At 38.2% G+C, this 12,478-nt stretch overlaps 1 protein-coding gene and 1 non-coding gene across 3 annotated transcripts in view; both read left to right on the top strand.

Annotated features, from left to right (window-relative positions):
• Positions 1–12,478, top strand: part of NEIL3 (nei like DNA glycosylase 3) — a 527,805-nt gene that overhangs the window by 222,174 nt on the left and 293,153 nt on the right. The gene's annotated exons all lie outside the window — the stretch shown is intronic.
• On the top strand, positions 8,580–8,651 carry TRNAR-GCG (transfer RNA arginine (anticodon GCG)). Its single transcript has one exon. It is a non-coding gene; the product is annotated as a tRNA-Arg (tRNA).

The following is a 12,478-nucleotide window of genomic DNA, read 5'->3' as shown; positions in this document are numbered from 1 at the left end:
TATTATTTATTTTAATACATTATTTTATTTATTTAGAACATGTATATTATGATATTAAATTAAAAATAATTATTATAAATTATAATTATTTCTTATTATTTATAATAGTGTTATTAAAATACTAATATTTTGAGTATAATAGATAGTTTAGAAGCAGAAGGTTCATATTAGTATCAGTATGGTTCTCACAAGAAATCTTAGGAGCCTCTGGGCTCAACTGGCATTACTCCATGTGCTTCTCTGTTGACTTATCACTGCTGTGTGCTCAGATTAAGTTGGAAAATATTTTATTTTAAAAAGCTAATAATTTAATTTACAGGAGGGCTTCTAGAGAAAGACAAATGTAGCATATTCTTGCCTGTCCAACAGGCAAATTCTTACTGACTTTATTAGTCTGAGCTTCTATATTGGCTTCTGCTTCTTAAACCTTTTCCATCTTGCCCAGAACCTTTCTGCAGCCTGAGCCTCCACTGTACCTGATCTATCCTCCTCTGCTTAGAAACTACCAAAGTTTTTTATAGTCAGTTGTTAGCTTGTCCCTTGTCCATCCAGATGGTTTTCCCCTCTGTATTCATAACCTCTAGTTTGATGTCTTGCACACAATATGCACTGGAAAGGATTGTTCAATTAATAATTAATTTACAAATGAGAAAGGTCCATGATAGGGGGGGAGGAGATGAGTACATGAGGGATAAGCATCCCTTTGGGGAGAGAAGGAGGAACATCTTTGCTTCTAAAACTAGTAATAAGAAAGTAGTAGAGCAGATGTAAAGGGATTCATTCCTGTTGGACTCTGTGTTTTTATGGCAAAATTGAGGGGGAGATACAACGGCTGGAAGAGTGTGTTAAAAATCAGTAGAAAGCTTTAAAAATGTAGTTTAGGTTTAAAATAGTCATGGGATATGGAAGAAAGACATATCTTAGGAACACAGACAATAATTTCTGTGACGTTAAGAACCTTTCTGCAGCTGGATGACATTAATTTTTAAAATGACAATGCAACAGGACTCATACCACTTGGGGGAGGTAGGAAGGGAGATACTCACCATTCAGTAAACAGGCACTGTCCTGAATAGGTAGGAGGCCATGGTCTACAAATATGCTCAGAAAGGGATAGTTTCTGACATTGTCTATTCACAGTTCATGGACCGCTTAGAAGAAAAGAACATAAGCAATTAATTCTTGAGAGTTTCTCCACTAACAGATGTCTGGCACTCAACCAGATGCCATAACTTTTGAAAAATATGCAAGGAAATCAGTGTAACACAATTCTAATAGTAAAACAGCAGACAGTCTATAGTAATGAGGAGGGTCCAAGCTTCTAGAACAAGGGTCTTCCAAATGAGGGTATGTAAAATTGCTTTTGGTCAAAAAGTGTGACATGAGTTAAAATTTTCTACCAAATACTAGATTTGGGCCATTGTTTATTCCATCAGCGAATTAATTTGGGTTGTAGGAGAGTTGTGAATAGTTATCACATTTATTTTTCATAAAATTGGATAAATATTATTTTGCATAACTTTGGAATAATATTTTATAAATGTGAAATTTTTACCAAAAAATATTTTCCATACCTCTTCATGCTTTAAAAATATGACTGATAAAAGTTACTAAATATTTCCGTTTTCCTTTTTACCTAAAGGGAAGTAACTGAGGAGATTCATCTTTAGAATTGCAAACAGCTGGGTAATCAGCACCAAGTTCTTATCTCTTGCGTAAGTTGCAAGTTGAAAAATGAATGCTTGTTATCTTTTTTGTGCATCCTTAAAGAGGGTCTGAAAGTGATTTATAGTTTCATAAGTAGTTATTTATGAAAATTGATAAGATTCTACTGAGGACTTATGAACATATTAGCAACTTCCAACATAAAACAAGATCTTTCTTCCATTATCGTGTTCCAATAATTTTAAGATATGCAACAACCCACGTATTTTTTTCTGGAACATTCTAATTGAATAGGTCATTCAATGAATTAAAATTATTTTCCATGATCTGTCCTCTAACTCATTTTTTTTTTTACTTTTGAACTCATATTATTTACTACTGAGCTACAGTATATACACCAGAGGGTCTTTTATTCTGGTAAATGCGTAATATGTTTTAGCTTACTAAGAAATATATTAAGAGGAAAAAATATTGTTACTCATTACCATGGCCAAGGACTCAGTAGAAGGTGAAGTCCAAATCCACGTTTCTTTTATTGTAGAAAGTGATTTCCTGGCTTCTTAGCTTAACAGGTACAAAATAAGAAGAGTCTCCATTTTATACTCCCACTTAACACTGTGACTTTGGGGTTATAGACACATTTTTATCCACACAGAAATTTCTCTTCCGTACATGCAATGTGTAATAACTTCATGAAGGAAATATGAGAAATTATTTCAATTAAATTCTAATAAAAGAAGTAGAGTACCTCCAACCAGCCCCATATATGTGTCGTTTCAAGTTGGAAACCATTTCAGTGGAGAATAAGGATCAGAATTCCCCGACTATCCACACTTAGTCATACCTACACATGAAACATATCTCTTTAGTGCCAGGGCCTCAAAGAGATGAAAGATGGGAAGACCAGAGAACTCTTCTTCTCACACCCATCATTAGTTGTATCTCCAAGACTCTAAACTCGGGTGCCAGGAGCCTTCATATTGCATAATGAGTGCATATTGCATATTGCATATTGATTGCAGCACTTTCCACAGCATCATCTTTCAGGATCTGGAATAGCTCAACTAGAAATCTATCACTGCCGGGAGCCAGAGTGAGGAACTCCGCCCATGGCAAAGGTCATGAGAAAGGAGGCTCGGCATACGCAAAGGCGGGATCGAGCCTCAGGAGTCCCCCTGGAAATTCTCAAGCATCTACCCCCAAAACCAGAGTCTGCCTACTTTCTGCTTTGTGCTCTCACCTACACCTCTGACTTTAGGGGGGGCTGTCCCCCACTACCTCTCTCTGAAAAAAAGAGTTAATTTACGGCTCCAGTTAATAATTCCTGGTTGTGACAGTGTTTCAACCTACAAACTCCTTTGGAAGTCCTCTAGCCTGCCTGAATAGGTTTTTCTGGCCACATGTGATTGCTCAGAGCCTCCCAACTGTGAGAGGTATGAGATGTTCTAAACTGTCTAAATACAGAGTCCTTTGAGCAGTTAAAAGATTGATTAGAAATTGTATTGGTGAAGGGTTTTTCACTTCTTGGGCCAATGTTTGCTGCTAAGTCTCCATATCCCTTACCTGCTGTGTCCCTGGCAGTGTATTGATTAATATAATTGGTGTAAGTAGTAGCTTTAATGTTTGCAACCTGGGACCCTTGAGTTAATTCTTTTTCTTGTTATAGCCCACCACACCTTTGCTCTGTAGGAATGCAACTTTATCTAATGCTTTTGAGGGTGGCGCTTGACTAATCACCTTTAGAGAAAAATAAGTTTTCTGAAGAAAGGGTCTTAAAATGTTATCAGGCCTCCGGGCCAGAAGATGATGCAAATCACCTAAACTTTTGCATATGATAAGTTTGCAGGAAGAAAGCCTGGCTTACTGCATGGCTCTTCCCCTTCCCCCATTATCCTCTATGCATAACTTAAGGTATAAAAACTACTTTGGAAAATAAAGTGCGGGCCTTGTTCACCGAAACTTGGTCTCACCATGTCGTTCTTTCTCTTACCTTCTGGCTGAATTATTCAGCCTCTTTTCTCCACTGAATTTCCTCACTGAGCTATCCTTATTCTATTACTCTTTATATCCTTAATTAACATTTAATTAAGCAGTTGTTTCCTGATCCTCGCCGACGCCGTCCCCGCTTCGAATTCCCTGGATCCACCGGGGCTGGACCCCGGCACTTCGGAGCATGTCTTCTGATGCCCCAAAGAGGACTGTATGAAGAGGGCTCACCTGCCAGTTTCACATTATGAGCCAACCCAGAGCAGAAGAAAACAAATATACTCTTAATCAATCGAATGGAACTTACATATGGTATAGCATCTTTTCTCCTAGTTCATTAATGTAAATACCTCTGCATAACCAATGAATTTGGGTATTTCTGCATTCACCGTACACCACAGTGAATAGCAAGTTGATAACCTGTCAAGCCAGAAAGCCAGAGTCATAGACAGTGAGTCTTTTATATCAAAAGGAATGACTTTTCTCATGGGAAATTATAGTAGAGGGCACAGGGAGTAGAGTAGAGACAGGGAGATGATATGAACAGGGCTATGGTGATAATTACAGTAATAATTGCTGACATTTACCAGTGGTTTTCTTTGTGCTATGTAATATGCTAGACTCATAAAATTTATATATATATGTGTGTGTGTGTGTGTGTGTGTGTGTGCGTGTGTGCACTATAGTCAATGGGGTTGTAAAGAGTTGAAAACAACTTAGATTTGTTGAACAGAAACAAATACTAATGGCTGATTAGCCTTGTTCTTCAGCAGAAACCAATATAACGTTTTAAAACAATAATCCTCCAATTTAAGAAAGTAAATTTTTAAAAGCTATCTTTACTGACAGTGGTTTTCATTTTTACATTTATCCGTATCTGTTCTCTCAACCTCCAAAATGTGCCTTTGGTTTTCTCACTCTGCTTCTTTTCTGGTTAAAGTTTTTATCTTCCCCTCTCACACTGATGTGTAAGAGCACATTTTGTTCTTTGTGGTAAATACTCCCTTTTAATTCCAGTTCTCAGCCCAGAGTTTACTGTTCCCATTCTCTGATCTGAATTGCCCCTTAATAGTATATTATAGGAACCAAGAATATTTGTGAAGTTAGCTTTTCAGAAAAAGCATTAAAAACAAAGATGAGATGGGAGGTTGGTTTTATTATGTTTTGTAATGGCTAGAAAATGTTGTTTGGATGGCTGCAAATGGCATGATAAACTTTCAATTGTTTTTAATTGTTCTAAATATGCATGAAGCCTTAGAATTTTGTTATTTTTGAATGGGGCATAAATTACATCATCCACATGAGCAAATAACCATATGCTCAGGGCTTCAGAAGAATCAGGCAGGAGCCACAGAAAGTACTCTCCCCCACCCTCACCCCCAGGCCAAGTAAGGACAAAGGAAATCAAAGATTGAAAGTCTCAGAGAAATTTGATAACTTTTGTATCTTTTTTATATTGTGAACTTGGCAGGTTTGATGAGGCCCACTGGTTTTCCTACATACTTAAGAATTTGGTCTAGGCAGATGCATGTTGTTCAGAGCAGTAAACTGAAGTTGATTGCTGTCAGAAAATCTGGGTAGTGTGTGCATGCTGTAACTTCAGGCATGTTCGACTCTTTGTGACCCTATAGACTGTAGCCTTCCAGGCTTCTCTGTCCAAGGGATTCTCCAGCAAGAATACTGGAGTGGGTTGCCATGCCTTCCTCCAGGGGATCTTCCCTACCCAGGGATCAAACCCACATCTCTTATGTCTCCTGCATTGGCAGGCAGGTTCTTTACCACTGAGCTATCAGGGAAGCCCTGAATCTGGGTAGAGCTAATATAAAGATCGAACGGGTGGAACTGTTCGTGAGAGTTGCAGGTATTTTTGTTAACTGTTTGGGACTGCATTATATAATATGGGACCTTAAATTTTGCTTTATTTGGTGTCTTTCCTTTTTCACAGAATATATTATATACCCCACATGTTCAAATTAGAAACGATAATGTATGTGTGAGTGTGGTGTGTTCCAAACTACACACACTCCCAACTTTCTATACTAATCCTAGTTAGTGCTCAAAATAGTGCCAACCTGACATGACTAGATATATGACTCTTTTCCCCAACCCTATACCATAAATATACACAGTCTTATCTGTTCAATGCTATGGGAATTTCCTATGAGGACTCTACTCTGTAAAGTTTCTCAAAGCATTCCACTGATGAGAAACTGTCCACGTCCATATTAGAAGCATAAATTTCAATCTAGTTCATATTTACCAGATGCTCACAGGATGCCTGCCTTTGTATGAGAACATATTGCAAATGTATCCTGCTCTGCTGTGTGTCCTATATCTTTAACAAGCTTTATGCTCTGTGAGTTAGTTGAGCTGTCTTACAGATAATGCTTCATTAATTAGTAAAAGACACAGTTAAGGCACTTTTGAGCTCTTTAGATCCTTATGACTTTATTCTTATAATGGCATGCCTTAAATTTAGAGTTGTTTTTATGATAATCCCTTAAATTTTCTCTAGATCATTTTCTGCTATCCTTTCATGTGCTCCAAATAATGTTCATTTATTTTTCTATTGAGCATTTCTCATCCTAAAATGATTTTTGTTATCATTTAATTTCAAGTATAACACAGTAAACAGAGAACTGTAATGATGTCAAGAACCAAAAGCATAATGAGTAGTTTTGCCAGAACAATTAAATCATGTTTTAAAAATATCTATTAGCTACATTCCTGATATGCCTTCATCTCATTTATATGTGGAAATATTTTCATTGTCATTATATAGGAAAAAATACTTCTTTTATCTAACTTCATTAGGAATGCCTGTGATGTTTGAGCTGGTATTTAAGATAAAATATTTTCCTGTAAGTATGACTTGAAGAGAGGTTTGGAAAATTATTAAGTAATGAAATTTCACTTGACCTACAGAGATTTGTTTTAGATATGTCCACGTTTATTCTGAACATTTAACAATTTTTCTTCCCAGGCATCACTTTTCTAACTGATCTTTCTTTAAGAGGAACACTAGCTGATCTCTAGCACTACTCTGCATTTTTTTTTCCTCCTTCAGGATATAAATTCATAAAGAATAACTGGAAAGTTGTTAAGAAGGAATGGTATTAATAGAATATACTTCATATCTTACATCTTCATTGCTGAGTCTTTATGGCTTTAGATTTGTTAGTCTTTGGAAAAGTTATAACTTTAGCTGTTAGCTTCTAATTTTTTGGAAAGATTGTTAGGCAATTGGAAATATTTGGACCAAGTTATATACTGCCATGTAACAAACCATTCATATATTTGGTAAATTAAATCAAGAATTTAGCTTGTTTTGCTCATGATGCACATTTGGGACAGGGCTCCTGGGTGATTGTGTGTCTTTGTTCCACGCACCATCACCCGACAAGGCTGCTCAGCAGGAACTGAAGGATCCACTTCCGGGGTAGCCCTGAACATGGCTGGCAGTTGGTGTAACTGCTGGCTGGGCTTTTGCTGGCAAAGGCATCATCGCCTTCCCCTGAGGTTTCCCTATCCTCAAGGCAGATGGGGTTCAGAAATGAGTGCCCCAAGAGGTCTGAGTAGAAGCCGCAAGTCATCTTCTGACCTGGCTTCACATCTACCACATTCGTTTGACCAGACAAATGCTTGCAGCCAGCCTGGATGCCAGGGAGAGCAACCAGACTGCCTCTCTTGATGAAGGCGTGGTGAGGCGTCTGGCCATATGCCATACTGAGTCTGCTCATCAATTTCTTTGATGCCAGTTTTTACCCTTTCTCACATCTGAAATTAAAGACATTTTTGGCAATGGTAGTCTCAGATTCCATGATATTTTCTACTCTCCAGGTTGATCTCTTCTGTGTCTACTTGCTCCCCATCTTTTTAAGAAGAGAGGAGGTCAGCTCCTGATGAGCTGAAGAGTACTGAGGGTATAGTCCAGAGAAATGGAGGTTTACTTAAACCAGTTACAATCTGTGTTGCTCTCTGGCACCACTCCTCCAGTCAGTAAGTGGAAGGAAGGATGGTATCCCAATAAGTCCATACCAAGAAATTCTCACAAGGAAAACTTGGGAAGATTGAGAAGACTCTCCAGGGAGTGTCAGCAGCCACCAATCTCAAGAGTGCTGGAAGCCCTCACACTCATCTGAAAGGGAGATAGATTCAGACAGTGAGAGCATTCATCACACAACAAAGGTAAACACCTTGGAACACCAAGCTTCCCCCAAGTCCTTACTGACAGGTAGCCTTTCTTACTGGGTGGGAGCGTGTTCAGGTTGTATCAGAGACTGTGCAGACGTATTTGAGGGCACAGTGCCTTGGCGATTTGAAATGAGCTGGTGTTCCTGAAAGAATTGTCCTTTCAATCAATTGACTTAGTGTACCTCCCACCTTTAACAAGGAGACCTTTCAAATCATGTCCACCATGGGAACTTCCCCGGTTAAATTCAGCATTCAGATTTTTGTTGCACTCAGAAAATAATTCTATGCTTGTTTTTATAGCTACTACTGAAAACTGCCTTAGAGTATTGTTGAAAGTCTCCATCCTCTGAGAGACTCTGAGACTGTTGTGCTAATTTTCCCCACAAGCTTATTGCCCCTTCTTCCTTCACTCAGCCCCTTGAAGATGTGGAGGTCTCAAAATTTTGGCTTCAGGCTTATTTCTTGTTTCACATTCCATGCTTTCACTGAACGTTCCTGTTTTTCCCAATAACGTCAAATATCACCCCTACATTAATGGCATGAAAATTTGTATGTCAGACTCCCTCGTTCTCTCATATCTTCCAGGACCATAATTTTTATCTGAACTTCCCTTATATAATCTCTGCTAGATATTATCATCCAGAGACCCACATGTGAACTTACTTCCTATTCCCCCTCATGAAAAACGATTTTTGTTGTTGTACTCTTGTACTGTTCCTAAGATTCCCTTAGATTCCCTGGTGGCTCAGATGGTAAAGCATCTGCCTGCGATGTGGGAGACCCAGGTTCAATCCCTGGGTAGGGAAGATCCCCTGGAGAAGGAAATGGCAACCCACTCCAGTACTCATGCCTGGAAAATTCCATGGGTGGAGAAGCCTGGTGGGCTACAGTCCATGGGGTCACAAAGAGGGCTTCCCTGGTGGCTCAGACGGTAAAGTGTCTGCAATGCAGGAGACCCAGGTTCGATCCCTGAGTTGGGAAGATCCCCTGGAGAAGGAAATGGCAGCCCACTCCAGTATTCTTGCCTGGAAAATCCCATGGTCGGTGGAGCCTGGTAGGCTACTGTCCATGGGGTCGCAAAGAGTCAGACACGACTGAGCGACTTCACTCACTTCACTTCACTTCACTGTTCCTAATAAGATTGTTGCATACCTGTATCCCTTTGGGGTTTCAAATGAGAGAGATAGAATCCCAGGCTCCTCTTTCTCAATGCACTTGCAGTCACTTGTTACCTGAGTCTTGAAATTTACCTCAGAAATTATCTCAATCTCAGTAGTCCTGATTTTCCTAAAATTTCTACGTGGCTCTTATCCTCATCGCTCACGCTTGGTGCCTTATACTAATCCGTGACTCCTTCTACTCTCTCCTGACGATCCTCAACACTGAAGGTAGTATTAACTTACTAAGTACACATCTGATTACATCAACCCTCTTTCCTAAACTCCTTTTTTCAGTTCAGTTACCTTAGCATATTTATAAGTTTAGCCAGGATCTGGCCCCAGGACACCTTTTAGTTTTGTTATCATCTTGCTCTTTCTTCCTCCTGGACTCTGGCCTAAAACAGACAATTCACAGTTGCCTTAAAGATGCCATAAACTTTCACAATTTGGACCTCATGCACTTTATCTACTCTTTAATGAAATTCCTATCCCCATGCCAACTCAGAAAAACCCCCTCTCAGTCCCCAAAGACCAAACTCAAAATATCATAAGCTTTATGAACCATAACTTGTCAGATAGAATTAATCATCTCTTCCTCTGGTTCCCATGGTTCTAAATAGCTCAGCTATGGCACTAAGTAATAGTTTCCATACAAGTTCTCCCCACTCGATTAGGCAAGGCAGTTATTTCTTAATTTCTATATTCTTATTTCATTGTGCAGGACCTGACATGTAGCATAGATTAAATGTTCACTAAATGTTAATTGACTTCTTAAATATAAGGATCTGGATTGAATGATGGGAAAAAATAAATTTCATATATTTTTAAAGAATTGTGAACTGGTATATCCTTTTAAGAAATCAAGAGACTTTACTGTATTCATACTTATATTTTTTACATCTGGAAATCCATCCTAACAGAATCATTCTAAATATGAAAAAGACTTTACAACAAACAATATAGCAAACTCCTTGAAACCAGTTTTTATTTTTTTACTGGTCTTTGAATACACAGCATTTAGCATGATGTTTAAAATAAATTCCTTATTATTAAGTCAATCAGCCAATTGAATAATATTAACAAAAATTTTTATTATTACTTAAACAACCTAAATGTACACATCTTCAAGGATATGGCTAGTTTTCATATATATATATATATGTGTGTGTGTGTGTGTGTGTGTGTACACGCATATACATATGCATTATATTGGGGTAGCCAAAAAGTTATACAGTCATTAAGAAGGAACTGTTCACTCTATCTGTGGTCTTTAAAGAATGCTGGATTCCCCATGAATCACTCTCTAGCTCATGAAACGATGAAAACCCAAACCTTGTTTTTACCCAGCCTAACTCACAACTTATCTTCTCACCGTATTATCCTCATTTTCTCATTATCCCTTCCCTTGGATCTTTATGTGGCTCTCCTCATCTAGTCAAATCAGATTTCTTTTGATGACCGTTTTTCTAATTGGTCTAATCTATTCAAATAAAATAAACATTCTGTTATTGGTACCAACACCATAACCCATAATGTTAATGTGCACTGGGTAATGCTCATTATGAGATAATGTGCATTGGATGCATTCTGTATGCCAGATATTATGTAATTAAAAATTATCTGGATTTGTTATGAAAATTTTTACAAAGGATGTTTAATCATCATTGAGGTGAGTGAATTAAGGTGTGGGAGGAGTTATGCCTTTCTTGGAAAATATTCATCTGTCTTCCATTGTTCTCCATAATTAGGGGCTCATAACTTTTCTTTATGTCCTAAATTATGCCAGCCTCTAATAACTTGCAGTCCTTTTATCTGAAGTTTTGACTTAATTATTTGCTTCCTTGATAGATAGGGTTTATGTCATTTTAATATTTCCAGGTCTAATGATGTGGAAATGAGTGAGACCTGACTGTATGTGCCAGAGAGTTCCTGCAGTAAATATCTGTGAACTCCATAGAGCTCACAAAGACTGGTTCTCTGTGTCCAATATACCAAGAACTCAGCAAAAGATTTTATCGCTGAATGAGAGCAACTTGCACATACTTTTTGAAATTTAGACCAACAGTTGCATTGTTTTTTTTTTTTTTAATTTATTTACTTTATGACACCATATTCACTGCTTGTGTTGAATTTGTTACATCGTTAATGTTGGGACAAACAGATGGTGAGATGTTGCAGTGGCTATTAGGACTTTTTAAAAAATACATCTTTCATGTAAATGTTCTGTTTCATTTATTTTTATTTTTCATGTTTTCCTTTATTTTTAATTATATTTTCACTTCATTTGTATCTGCTACACATTTCCTCATATGCCACATGTCTTAGGACCCAGACATGAGCTGAGAAACAGGCATGCTTAGTATTCTTCTCTCATCCCACTGCAATATTTTGATCATTGTGTGCTTGTGTTCTAAACTGCTTCAGTTATGTATAACTCTTTTTGACCCTATGGACTATAGCCCACCAGGCTACTCTGTCAATGGGATTTCCCAGGCAAGAGTACTGGAGTGGATTGGCAGTGTCTTCTCCCTGCATATCTGAGGTTATTGATATTTCTCCTGGCAGTCTTGATTCCAGCTTGTGTTTCTTCCAGTCCAGCATTTGTCATGATGTACTCTGCATATAAGTTAAATAAGCAGGGTGACAATATACAGCCTTAATGTACTCCTTTTCCTATTTGGATACAGTCTGTTGTTCCATGTCTAGTTCTAACTGTGGCTTCCTAATCTGCATACAGATTTCCCAAGAGGCAAGTCGGATGGTCTGGTATTCACCACACTTTCAGAATTTTCCACAGTTTATTGTGATCCACACAGTCAAAGGCTTTGGTATAGTCATTAAAGCAGAAGTAGATGATTTTCTGGAACTCTCTTGGTTTTTTGATGATCCAGCAGATGTTGGCAATTGATCTCTGGCTCCTCTGCCTTTTCTAAAACCAGCTTGAACATCTGGAAGTTCATCGTTCATGTACTGTTGAAGCCTGGCTTGGAGAATTTTGAGCATTACTTTACTAGCATGTGAGATGAGTGCAATTGTGTGGTAGTTTGAACATTCTTTGTCATTGCTTTTCTTCTGGATTGGAATGAAAACTGACCTTTTCCAGTCCTATGGCCACTCCTGAGTTTTCCAAATTTGTTGGTGTATTGAGTGCAGCACTTTCACAGCATCATCTTTTAGAATTTGAAATAGCTCCACTGGAATTTCATCACCTCCACTAGTTTTGTTCGTAGTGATGCTTTCTAAGGCCCACTTGACTTCGCATTCCAGGATGTCTGGATCTAGGTGAGTGATCACACCATCGTGACCATCTGGGTTGTGAAGGTCTTTTTTGTACACTTCTGTGTATTCTTGCCACCTCTTCTAATATCTCTGCTTCTGTTAGGTCCATACCATTTCTGTCCTTTATTGAGCCCATCTTTGAGTGATATGTTCCCTTGGTCTCTCTAATTTTCTTGAAGAAATCTCTAATCTTT

The sequence above is a fragment of the Bos mutus genome, chromosome 27, assembly GCF_027580195.1.
Source record: "Bos mutus isolate GX-2022 chromosome 27, NWIPB_WYAK_1.1, whole genome shotgun sequence".
Classification (NCBI taxonomy): Eukaryota; Metazoa; Chordata; class Mammalia; order Artiodactyla; family Bovidae; genus Bos; species Bos mutus.
This window is presented reverse-complemented; position numbering and strand designations above follow the sequence as displayed.